The following is a 12,591-nucleotide window of genomic DNA, read 5'->3' as shown; positions in this document are numbered from 1 at the left end:
GATCATATCAACGACTTGTATACTACAACATGCAGTGGTATGCTGGGTCACCGCATATATAGAGAGAAGACGTACTGGGCCGAAAACCGTCGGGCCGTGGCGGTTCGCCTCGTGGGTCGCCACATGGCACGCAGATACACGTGCGGAAAATAACATGCCACAGGGAGGCCACACGGATCCGAAACGGCCGCAAGGATCCGGTGTGGCGCCATAAATGCTGGCGCAGAAGCCGAAGGGAAGTGACCACTGACACTGGCACGTCAGACACAGTGCGCATGTCACTGACAGGCACTGTACCCGAGAAATTCTCGACTTCGCCGAGGAGAGAGTTAATGTCTAAGATGCCGGGAAATAAGATACCGGAAACACTTTGAAAAGAGGGAAAGAAGTAAGTCCGGCAAAGATGCCGGAGATCTAAGTTCATCGCCGGAAAGATTAAACCGGTACCTTAAGGTATAAGAACCTGGCATGGTCCATCGGATAGGATCCACCGGACTATACCAGCTTCGGGGACTAATGTTGGGGGGATGACCCCCGGTATGCCAAAGGCATGCCAAAACCGGATGGTTTAGGCCATCAAGATACCGGTTTAATATTTATACCGGAGCACGAAGTTAAGGGTTTGGTTAAGTGAAGCTAAGCCGGTATCCCCAGGAGGGGTATACCGAAACCGGATAGAAAAGACACCGGGCTACCGGTAAGAAGCACACTGTAGCACGTCGGCAGGACTGGTCAAAGATTCTCTCCAGAGCTAGAGGACAAATATGAGCTAAGAAAAGTAGCTTTAAACGAAGGCCTGACGATAAAGAGGAGGATGACGATGAAAGAAGCCGGAGGACGTCAGCCTCCCTGATTAAAGAAGACCCCGGTGTCATCTATGATTAAAGTAACTTTGTAAAGTAGTTTGTCTAGTCAAAGATGCCATTAGGGTTTCTAGGGTTTCTTCCCCTGTAAGCCACCCTCTCCCCTATATAAGGAGAGGGGGCACACCCGTACTCGGGACGATGAGCAGAGAGAGAGAAATCCTGTAAGCACAAACTTGTAACCTGTGGAGATCAATAAAGAAGATGATCTAGAGCGAGTTCTTCCTTATGTATTTCTTCTTCTACCTCTAGCTTTGGCTAAGTTCTTGAGGAAAGCATCCGGAAGTTCATCCCATCTAATCACAAACCCTCCCCCGAATCCTCTAGCGTCCATTCGGCCCCAACTTAAGCCATCCTATGGCATCTGTCTGTTCACCATCACGACAATCCATCAAAGGAAACTTTTATTGTTCACAGAGGATGACATGTGGGACCGACCTGCCAACAGCGTCCTCATCGTTTCAAAGGGGGCAGGAGATCAAAAGAAAAAGGCAAATAGCCAGAAATTAGGGGTAAAAAATAACTCCAAGAAAGGAAACTTTTATTGTTCGTAGAGGATGACATGTGGGACCCATGAGCCAGCAGCTTACTCAACGTTTCAAAGGCGGCATGAGATCGAAAGAAAAAGGCAAGTGACAAAATATGAGGAGCCAAAGATAATTCAAGAAAAGAAACTTTATTGTACATAGAGGATGACATGCGGGTCCCAATTAGCAGCAGCGGTCTGAACGTTTCAAATGCGGCTTGAGATCAAAAGAAAAAGAAAGTAGCCAGAAATTAGGGGGTAAAAAAACTCCAAGAAAGGAAAGCTTTATCGTTCATACAGGCTGACATGTGGGACATATGACCCACCAGAGTCCTCAACGTTTCAAAGGCGGCAGGGGATCAAAAGAAAAAGGAAATAGCCAAAAATCAGAGGGTGAAAAAAAAACCAAGAAAATGAACTTTTATAGTACATAGAGGATGACATGCGGGTCCCATGAGCCAGCAGGTTCCTCAACGTTTCAAACGTGGCATGTGATCGAAAGAAAAAGGCAAGTGACCAAATATCAGGAGCCAAAAATAATTCAAGAAAAGAAACTTGATTGTACATAGAGGATGACATGCGGGTCCCATTTAGCAACAGCGGTATCACCGTTTGAGAGGCTGCACGGGATCGAAAGAAAAAGGCAAGTGACCAAATATCAGGAGCCAAAAATAATCCAAGAAAAGAAATTTTATTGTACGTAGAGGATGACATGCGGGTCCCATTTTGCAGCAGCGGTCTCAACGTTTCCAAGGCGGCACAGAACCAAAAGAAAAATGAAGTAGCCAGATATCAGGGGGTGAAAAAAATCCAAGAAGAAAGATTTCAATTGGGCTGCATCTGGACATCTGGGCCTTCGAACTATCCTGCTCGGCTTTTTGACTCGTACAATTTCAGTCCACTCCAAAACAGGAAAGTTCCGAATTTTCTAAAAAAAAAACAGGAAAGTCCTATGCTTCACAAAGACAAAAAAACAAGGAGATTCAACATATAAGTTTGTTTATGTAAAAAAAGATTTAATTTATCCGTTTGAAATAGCTCAGAGCGCAATACACTGTTGATTGTCTGCAAAATAATCAAGATATCATATTTTTCTTGTACGGGGAGGCTGACATCAGGGACCCATGAGCCAGCAGCGTCGTCAACGTTTTAAAGGCGGCAGGGGATGGAAAGAAAAAATAAACCAAAAATATGTTGGTAAAAAATCCAAGAAAAGAAACATTTTCGTTCTAAGAGGATGACATGCGGGACCCATGAGGCAGCAGCATCCTCAGCGTTTATTGTTCATAGAGGCTGACATGTGGGACCCGTGAGCCAGCAGCGTCCTGAACGTTTTAAAAGCTGCAGGAGATCGAAAGAAAAAATAAGCCAAAAATCGTTTGGTCAACAAAATCCAAGAAAAGAAACATTTACCGTTCTGAGAGGATGACATGCGGGACCCATGAGGCAGCAGCATCCTCAACGATTCCAAGGCGGCAGGGGATCAAAGGAAAAAAAGGAAATATCCCGAAATTAATTAGGGGTTCAAAATAAATCCATCAAAGGAAACTTTTATTGTTCACAGAGGATGACATGTGGGACCGACCTGCCAACAGCGTCCTCATCGTTTCAAAGGGGGTAGGAGATCAAAAGAAAAAGGCAAATAGCCAGAAATTAGGGGTAAAAAATAACTCCAAGAAAGGAAACTTTTATTGTTCGTAGAGGATGACATGCGGGACCCATGAGCCAGCAGCTTACTCAACGTTTCAAATGCGGCATGAGATCGAAAGAAAAAGGCAAGTGACAAAATATCAGGAGCCAAAGATAATCCAAGAAAAAAAATTATTGTACATAGAGGATGACATGCGGGTCCCAATTAACAGTAGCGGTCTCAACGTTTCAAATGCGGCTTGAGATCAAAAGAAAAAGAAAGTTGATTGTACATAGAGGATGACATGCGGGTCCCATGAGTCAGCAGCTTACTCAATGTTTCCAAGGCGGCAGGGGATCAAAAGAAAAAGGAAATAGCCAAAAATCAGAGGGTGAAAAAAAAACCCAAGAAAATAAAATTTTATAGCACATAGAGGATGACATGCGGGTCCCATGAGCCATCAGGGTCCTCAACGTGGCATGAGATCGAAAGAAAAAGGAAAGTGACCAAATATCAGGAGCCAAAAATAATTCAAGAAAAGAAACTTGATTGTACATAGAGGATGACATGCGGGTCCCAATTAGCAGCAGCGGTATCACCGTTTGAGAAGCGGCAGGGGATCGAAAGCAAAAGGCAAGTGACCAAATATGAGGTGCCAAAAAGAATCCAAGAAAAGAAAGTTTTATAGTACATAGAGGATGACATGCGGGTCCCATGAGCCTGCAGGGTCCTCAACGTGGCATGAGATCGAAAGAAAAATGCAAGTGACCAAATATCAAGAGCCAAAAATAATTCAAGAAAAGAAACTTGATTGTACATAGAGGATGACATGTGGGTCCCATTTAGCAGCAGCGGTATCACCGTTTGAGAGGCTGCACGGGATCGAAAGAAAAAGGCAAGTGACCAAATATGAGGTTCCAAAAAAATCCTAGAAAAGAAAGTTTTATAGTACATAGAGGATGACATGCGGGTCCCATTTAGCAGCAGCGGTTTCACCGTTTGAGAGGCGGCAGGGGATCGAAAGAAAAAGGTAAGTGACCAAATATGAGGTGCCAAAAAAATCCAAGAAAAGAAAGTTTTATAGTACATAGAGGATGACATGCGGGTCCCATTTAGCAAGCAGCGGTATCACCGTTTGAGAGGCGGCAGGGGATCGAAAGAAAAAGGCAAGTGACCAAATTTGAGGTGCCAAAAAAAACTCCAAGAAAAGAAAGTTGATTGCTCATAGAGGATGACATGCGGGTCCCAATTAGCGACAGCGGTCTCAACGTTTCCAAGGCGGCAAGGGATCAAAAGAAAAAGGAAGTAGCCGGAAATCGGGGGTCAAAAAAATCCAAGAATAGAAAGAATTTTGGTTCATAGAGGATGACATGCGGGACCCATGATCCTGCATCGTAAACGGCTCGATCGGAGAGCGTTGAACGAGATGGCACGATCGAGAAAAAAACAATGCCAGAGAGGCTGCCATCTGGGCCCTACATCCCTCGGCGGTGCGGATTTGCGTTGACTCGGCCGGCGAACCCGAGAATTCGAGATGCACCACGTCCCGGGCCACCATACGCAACATTTTGGCCGTATTCGTCGGGCTAGGTGGCCTCAAAAACGAGAAAAAAACGTTTTGACATGCACAACGGACAGACCCAAAATCGTCGGCCATGGTACACCAGCAACCACGGCGCGACTTCAACTTCGTCGGCCATGGCAACTTTTCTTGTAGTGAGGTACCCATTTGTGACACTTGGTTGAAACATATGTTATGCAATGATAATCCATGTTAATCCAAGCTAATTAGGACAAGGTGCGAGCACTATTGGTAATCTATGCATGAGGCTTGCAACTTATAGGATGTCTTATACATAACACATATGATTTATTACTACCGTTGATAAAATTGTTTCTATGTTTTCAAAATGAAAAGCTCTAGCACAAATATAGTAATCCATGCTTCCCTCTGCGAAGGGCCAATCTTCTACTTTATTGTTGAGTCAGTTTACCTATTCTTTCTATCCTAGAAGCAAACACTTGTATCAACTGTGTGCATTAATTCTTACATGTTTACCTATTGCACTTGTTATATTACTTTGTGTTGACAATTATCCATGAGATATACATGTTGAAGTTGAAAGCAACTTGCTGAAACTTATATCTTCCTTTGTGTTGTTTCAAAGCTTTCTACTAAGAATTTATTGCTTTATGAGTTAACTCTTATGCAAGTCTTATTGATGCTTGTCTTGAAAGTATTATTCATGAAAAGTCTTTGCTATATGATTCAATTGTTTACTCATTGTCTTCACCATTGCTTCGAATCACTGCATTCATCTCATATGCTTTACAATAGTATTGATCAAGATTATGATAGCATGTCACTTCAGAAATTATCCTTGTTATCGTTTACCTACTCGAGGGCGAGTAGGAACTAAGCTTGGTGATGCTTGATACGTCTCAAACGTATCCATAATTTCTTATGTTCCATGCTACTTTTATGATGATACTCACATGTTTTATACACACTTTATGTCATTATTATGCATTTTCTGGCACTAACCTATTGACGAGATGCCAAAGAGCCAGTTACTGTTTTCTGTTGTTTTTGGTTTCAGAAATCCTACAAAGGAAATATTCTCGGAATTGGACGAAATCAACGCCCAGGGTCTTATTTTTCCACGAAGCTTCCAAAAGACCGAAAGGATTACGAAGTGGGGCGACGAGGCGACGCCACGCCAGGGCCGCGCGGCCAAGGGTGGGACCGCGCCGCCCTAGCGTGTGGCCCCCTCGTGTCGCCCCTAAACCTACCCTTCCGCCTACTTAAAGCCTTCGTCGCGAAAACCCCAGTACCGAGAGCCACGATACGGAAAACCTTCCAGAGACACCGCCGCCGCCAATCCCATCTCGGGGGATTCAGGAGATCGCCTCCGGCACCCTGCCGGAGAGGGGAATCATCTCCCGGAGGTCTCTTCATCACCATTATCGCCTCCGGATTGATGTGTGAGTAGTTCACCCCTGGACTATGGGTCCATAGCAGTAGCTAGATGGTTGTCTTCTCCTCATTGTGCTATCATGTTAGATCTTGTGAGCTGCCTATCATGATCAAGATCATCTATTTGTAATGCTACATGTTGTGTTTGTTGGGATCCGATGAATATTGAATACTATGTCAAGTTGATTATCAACCTATCATATATGTTGTTTATGTTATTGCATGCTCTCCGTTGCTAGTAGAGGCTCTGGCCAAGTTGATACTTGTAACTCCAAGAGGGAGTATTTATGCTCGATAGTGGGTTCATGCCTCCATTGAATCTGGGACAGTGACAGAAAGTTCTAAGGTTGTGGATGTGCTGTTGCCACTAGGGATAAAACATCAATGCTTTGTCTAAGGATATTTGTGTTGATTACATTACGCACCATATTTAATGCAATTGTCTGTTGTTTGCAACTTAATACTAGAAGGGGTTCGAATGATAACCTGAAAGTGGACTTTTTAGGCATAGATGCATGCTGGATAGCGGTCTATGTACTTTGTCGTAATGCCATGATTAAATCTCATAGTACTCATCATGATATATGTATGTGCATTGTTATGCCTTCTTTATTTTTCAATTGCCCAACTGTAATTTTTTCACCCAACATGCTATTTCTTATGGGAGAGACACCACTAGTGAACTGTGGACCCCGGTCCATTCTTTACATCTGAAATACAATCTACTGCAATACCTGTTCTTTACTATTCTTCGCAAACAAACATCATCTTCCACACTATACATCTAATCCTTTGTTTTCAGCAAGCCGGTGAGATTGACAACCTCACTGTTACGTTGGGGAAAAGTACTTTGATTGTGTTGTGCAGGTTCCACGTTGGCGCCGGAATCCCTGGTGTTGCACCGCACTACACTCCGCCACCAACAACCTTCACGTGTTCCTTGACTCCTACTGGTTCGATAACCTTGGTTTCTTAGTGAGGGAAAACTTGCTGTTGTGCGCATCACACCTTCCTCTTGGGGTTCCCAACGGACGTGTGTCTTACACGCCATCAGTGATCAAAGCCTCGTCCAGGGCCGAGAAACCCTGATCGTGACCCGACGAGATGGCATGCATCGCCGCCAACACGTCCTCCTTCACCACTGGCCAGCAGCAACGGTAGAACTCCCACGTGAAACCGTCAGGCCCGGGTGACTTGTTCGCCGGCATGGCCCGGATGGCGTCCCACACCTCCTGCTCGTAGAATTGAGCCTCCAGGCCAGAGAGATCAACAGGCTCGAGGCCAATAGCCTGTAGGGAGATGTCAGCATCGCGCGGCTGCGTGGCACCCAAAAGGTTCAGGAAGAACGAGGTAGCCAGGTCCACCTTCCCGCGCAGATCAGAGGCGGTGCGATCGCCGGAGGAGTGGGAGCCGATGAGGCATCGCCTGCTCCTAGACGCTTCCATGATGCGAAAGAACTGCGTCGACGCGTCCCCATCTTTAACTGCCGCAACCCTTGCTCGCTGCCGCGCAATGGTTCGCTCCAGCGGTGCTAGGCCAAGGAGCTTAAGCTTGAGGGAGCGCCGCAGCCAAACCTCCAGGTCAGCGAGCGCTCTAGTTTCCTGGGCCAGGTCGAGGCGCCAGATAACCTCATTGGCCACCAGGATAGAGTCCCGGACCGAGCCTACTCGACGCTGGCTCCACCTTTGCAGCCCACGGCTGGCGAGATGCAGCTTAAAATCGAGGCGAGGAAGGGGGTCGCGAGGCACCTGCGGCCCATCGAAGCGACGCGCGTCCCAGATAGCCTTGATCTCGTCGTCAAAGCTAGGCAAACTGAGCCAGAAACGCTCGAAGCGAAAGCGTTTGCCCACATGTGACTCCACCACCGTCGAGAGCAGGATGGGACAGTGGTCGGACAGCGAGGAGGAGAGGGCAGACAGCGACGCGGAGGGGAATAACGCATCCCACTCCACCAACGCAAACCACCGGTCGAGCTTGACAAGTGTTGGGGATGCCCTCCCATTGCTCCAAGTGAAGCGGCGTCCGAGCAACACGGACTCCTTGAGCTCCAGCTCATTGATGCAACAGCGGAACAAGGCCATGGAGCGCCTGTCAACCACGGGCGTGCTCTTGTCCGCGGCGTCGAGGATAAGGTTGAAATCCCCGGCCACCACCCAAGGACCAACGCAGGCATTCCGCAGCGCACGCAACTCGTCGAGGAAGAGCGGTTTAAGAGCTAGCGTGGTAGGGCCGTAGACCGCCGACAACCACCATGAACTCCCACGCGGAAAAGCAAGCTCCGCGGAGACGGAGAACGCGTCCACCCTAGAGCGGAGCACCTCGACGTCCCGCGACTGCCACGCGATGATCACTCCTCCAGCCGAACCGACAGCCGGCAGATACACGAACCCGTCATAACGCGGGCCGAAGCACTCACTAATGTCAAACATGGATACAGAGCTAAGCTTGGACTCCGACACACACACGACAGACACGCGAGCGTCATCTAAGGCTACCCTAACAGCTGTACGCCGAGCCGGGTTATTCAGGCCCCTCGCGTTCCACATAGCAACCTTAAGGTTTTGTTCCTCCATGAAAACAGCCTACAAGGACAACCGAGGAGGCGGCCGAAGCTAGGCAGCCCCAGCGTCCACCAGCAGCTCGTCGTCCACCGTCGGGCAGGTCAGGCCAAACAGGGCCGTGATCGCTCCCACCTGCTCCGGTCCCAACGGCGAGGTGAAGATCGCCGCGTAGTCTGCCAGCTGAGCGGAGGTGATCTGCTCATTGTCACGGCAGATCCCTAGCTTGCCCATGAGCACCTTCTGCGCACGCTTCACCGCAGTGACGGGCACCCCAGTCCCCTTGGCCGCGATGCGACGGCTGCGCCTCACGGAAGCATGCGAGACATGGAATAGACGGCGCCGCACCACCTTAGGGTCAGGCAACGCGAGCAGTGGGTCGTCAATCCTCCTACGGAACTGGCGCAGCAGCTCGGTCAGCGTGAGCACATCCTCGGCGGACGGCGTAGAGGGACTGCGGCGGCGCTCGACGTCGGAGGCAACCTGGCCACCTGAGAAACTCGCCTCACGAAGCCTTGCATGGCTGCATGAGATCTGAGCCGCAGGGGGGTCCACCAACGGCTCCGAGGCACCACCGGGAGCGGGACCCTCAGAAACAGGAGCATGCACGCAACCCCCAGAGCCCAGCACATGCGCTGCGGCCACAGTCACTGCCGCGTGACCCACTTGCGTCTCCTGCACCGCGGACAGGGAGCAGTCCGAGCAGGTAGAGCGCGGCGTACCGACAGACGCGACAGCGGGAGACCGGGAACAAGGATAGCAAAGCGGAGAAGGTGGATCCTCCTCGGGAGACCCACGCATGCTGGACAGCAGCCCTTCCGCAGCATCAAGGGCATCTCTGTCACCTCCAAGGCATGGCGCACCCCGCCACTGCGCGCTACAGGACGAGCCTGCTGAGCGGCAAGACGGGGAGAAGCCCTCGTCAACGCCCACAACCCTCACCCGTGCCTCTACCACGCCACAAGACTCCAAGGGGGACCGGGCGAAGGAGGCGATCGAGGAGCACGCAAACTCAGAGCGCATGGGCCCATACTCAGACTCCGGGGAGCACGTCAACGGGGCCAAGGCACTGACGTCAGCCCTAGGCGCGGAACAGCGGCTCAATGTCGAGAACGGGGCCGCCGCCGCGGACAACCTGCTCGCCTGTCCCGACGGGGGCACCGGCGAAGCAGCTGGCAGCCCAGCCGCCGAGGGAGCAGCCGACGCCGGAGAGACTGCAGCAACAGGTTCCAACGGTCAACCACAACCGCAAACAGAGGCGAGGGCCTGCACATCGACAGGCGTCGCGCGACGACCACGACGTCTCCGTGGACCCCTGCGGCAACGACGACGCCGGCCACCAGGGGCCTGAGCGCCACCCGCGCCCGCTCCACCAAGCGAGCCACCATCGGAACCGGCCGAACCACCGTCACTGGGTGAAAGAGGGGCGTCCTCAGCCGCATCCGATCCGTCAGAGGCAGGCGGCGAGCCGGCGAGAAGCCACCTCTCAATGTCGATGGAGATGCGGTACCAGAGCATCTGCGGAGGCGAGATACGGGGACGCCGCTGCCCCATGGACACCCTGAGAGGCAAGCCGGAGCCCGGCTCCGGCACTACCAACCAGCGCAGCGTCGGAATGGAGGCGAGGTCGTGCGTCCACAGAGAAAGCCGGAAATGCTTCATATCGCGGCGCGCCGCCCTGTCCGGGTCGACAGCGTCAATGAAGCCACTCCCCTCCAGCAGCTTGATCGCCGTACGCTCGGCCCAAGCATGGGCGGGAATGCCACGCAACACTAGCTCCGCGAGGAAAGGCGTTTCCCGCTGCGTGGCACCAGTGCGGTGGCTCCAAGGCTCGAAGTGGAGGTTCACCATGGCGGAGACGAACTGCTCCCTCAACAAAATGTCGCGGGTTTCCACCTCCCCACACAGGATGAGGAAATCAGCGGGCTCGGCAGGGCGAATGGAGAAGTCCACATCCACCTGTAGGCCGAGCTGATCGAAAATGGCGGCCGCGGCGACGGCCGCCGTCACCGCATCTCTGCGACCCCCGACGCGCACCAGCACGGCACGGTCAAGATGAGCCTCCATCTGGACCATGCCTAGCGACGGCGAGACGTAGCAGACGTCGACCGGCCCGGGCGAAGCGGGCCGCGACGCGCCCTCGGACAGGGAGACGATTTGCGAGCCCGCCGCGGGAGCGAACGGCGTGGAGAAACCCACGAGCCCGGAGCTGGAAGCGGGCGCCCCCTCAGAGCCACAAGCCACGTCTCTCCAAGAGCGCCCAGGGCCCGTAGGAGCCACTGCCGGTCGCGGCGGTGGCGGCGGCTGCGCAGCGTCCACCAGAGGACCACCGACAGATGGCAGCGCAGACGGAGGCGACACGCGGGAGGTGTGCTTGGTGCCCCCGCAGCGCACGCAGAGCGTATCATTGGTGCACTCGGCAGCGATGTGGCCCTCAAGCCCACAGTTGTAGCACCCACCGTGAAGGGCCGCCGGAACGCGGGAAGAAGCGCCGCCCGGTGAAGGCCTAGAAGCCGGCAAAGGTCGCCAAGAGGAGCGGCGAACGAGCTCCGGCCCTCTGCGCGCGGCGCGCGTGCGCCTGGACTACATGGTTTGCCAAGGACGACCAGCGTCCGCCTCACCACCCGCGGCGGCTGGGCGGCCATGGCTGGGGCCAGCACCGTCAGCCCAACCCCTCGACCCAAGGCGGAGGCCCGCCGGTGCAACCACCAGCGAGCGAAGGGGAGGAGCTGGAGCCCGGGAGGTCACCGAGTCGTCGCTGCGGTCGGAGTCGGACAGAACCACCTTACTGGCCATGGCGGGAGGAAGGGAAGGAAGGGGGAACCACCGCCGCCCAGGAGGCGCACAGCGGCCGCGCGGAGGACGCCCTGCGCTCCTCACTCACGCTCTCTCGCTCACGCTCTCTCGCTCACCGCCTCTCAATGCTGTTCGTATCCCTGTGAACATTCGATCAGAATAGAGCAAGCATGTGTGTCTACAAAAAATAAAAAAAAAAAAAAAAAAAAGCACTGCTGAGAGGTTACCGCTTGTGACATCTCTGTGAGGAAGTGTTTTTTCTATTCTGATGTTTCTTAATATGTACTTCACTCATGTAATCTCGCCGATATTTTTCCATTATGTTGTAAAGTATCATCTATTACAAAATAGAAACAAGAGCAGGATTAAAAATCAACGAAATGGTCAAAATTGGGTGGGGTTGGGAGTATATTTTCCTCGAATTGGTTGGACTAGATTCAGACCAAATTGAAATGAATCCAAATTTGGTTGAACTTGTTTAAACTTCATGAAATTTGGGCAAAACAATTCAGAAATAATTTGCGACTATTTGGATATTTCACAGCTGGGTCTCAGAAATCTTTTCCAAACCGACATTTAAAAGCCTCCACTTTTACGAGAGTATATTCTATTCAATCATTTCGAACAAGGTTAATTTTATTGCATTTTCAGTAATAGGAAGTTCCACTCATAAGTGAAGTAAGATATGCAAACGATACGCCCCATCCGGCGTATAGCGCCGGTGGACGGTGGTCACGTCACCCCAGCCACAGCCACAGCCACAAGCCGCCCCCTCCGGCCTCACGCAGGTCGCAGCCGAGGCCTGCCGTCCGCTGCGCCGGTAACCGACCGAAAGCTAGGCAGACATGCAGTAGCGGACAAGCAGCTCGTCGCGCGCGCGCGCGCCAGGTCTCACTGGGATGCCATCACTCATCATCACAGCGCCCCGCTGCTTGCCACCGCTCCATCTGCATTCGCACCGCTCGCTTTTCTCTTCCTGACTTCCTCTCGCTCCCTGCCGGACTCTAGGCAGTTTCTGTTCTCGCGGAGGACAAACTGTCCGACAGGACATCCTCGCTCGCGCTCTCTCCATGCTCGTCGTCGTCGTCGTTGTCATCGTTGTTGTCTCTGTGGTGGACGCCATGGGCGAGCGGCGAGCTGCCGTGGGTGTGAGTGTCATGAGGGCGGCGGTCATGGTGGCCCTGCTGGGACTCGTGGCCGCGGCGTCCTCCTCCGGCGCGGATGTCCTTACGGACAACTTG

The sequence above is a fragment of the Lolium rigidum genome, chromosome 4 (assembly GCF_022539505.1).
Source record: "Lolium rigidum isolate FL_2022 chromosome 4, APGP_CSIRO_Lrig_0.1, whole genome shotgun sequence".
Lineage (NCBI taxonomy): Eukaryota > Viridiplantae > Streptophyta > Magnoliopsida > Poales > Poaceae > Lolium > Lolium rigidum.
Note: the sequence above shows the minus strand (reverse complement) of the source record.